Source organism: Silurus meridionalis, chromosome 10 (genome assembly GCF_014805685.1).
Source record: "Silurus meridionalis isolate SWU-2019-XX chromosome 10, ASM1480568v1, whole genome shotgun sequence".
In the NCBI taxonomy this organism is placed as follows: Eukaryota; Metazoa; Chordata; class Actinopteri; order Siluriformes; family Siluridae; genus Silurus; species Silurus meridionalis.
Window position 1 is genome coordinate 21,702,321 of NC_060893.1, and position 679 is coordinate 21,702,999.

The window sequence follows — 679 nt, forward strand, 5'->3', positions numbered from 1 at the left end:
TGACACGGTATGAGGGTATGAGGAAAAAATCTTAGGTGGAACCAGATTTAAAAGAGAAAACATCCTCATCTGTTCACTGATGGACACTTGGGGGCAAATCTGTCCATTGCAGTCCACTGTATTCCTACACTATCTGGCCAACAATCATTAGTATAAGCGATCATTTTCGATGATTCCCATCTAGCAGAAGCACATTGTCTTTACTGTATATCAGCTGATCTAATTTCAGTACTGATATAAACTGGTTTGAATGTTGAAAAGAGGGACTTTAGTCTTTCTGTTCCTTGAGAAAACCGATTTGACATAAACAGGGAAGAAACTGAAAGTTGAAAGTTGAAAGTCGATGGGGAGTTTTCCGTGGTTTTTACTGGTTGGATGTGGGGAATTACTAGAATCTCCTTAACTGCAGTGTATAATGGAGTAATGAAAAGCAGTCTTCAATGTCAGATTGCTGGAAAAGTCAGTTACAAAATTTTCCAGTGTAGGTCTTGTTTCCCGTTCACATTACCATGTGCAAATCTTTTGTTTGCTGTTTGAATAAATAGGATGAGGACATTCGTTCATCAGTTAGAAAAAAGTCATTAATAGCAATTGACTGTGATATAAACAAACCTTTAGATTTGGTTGTTGTTGTTTTTTTTTTTTACGTTAAACTAACGTCACACTGTACCACATCACA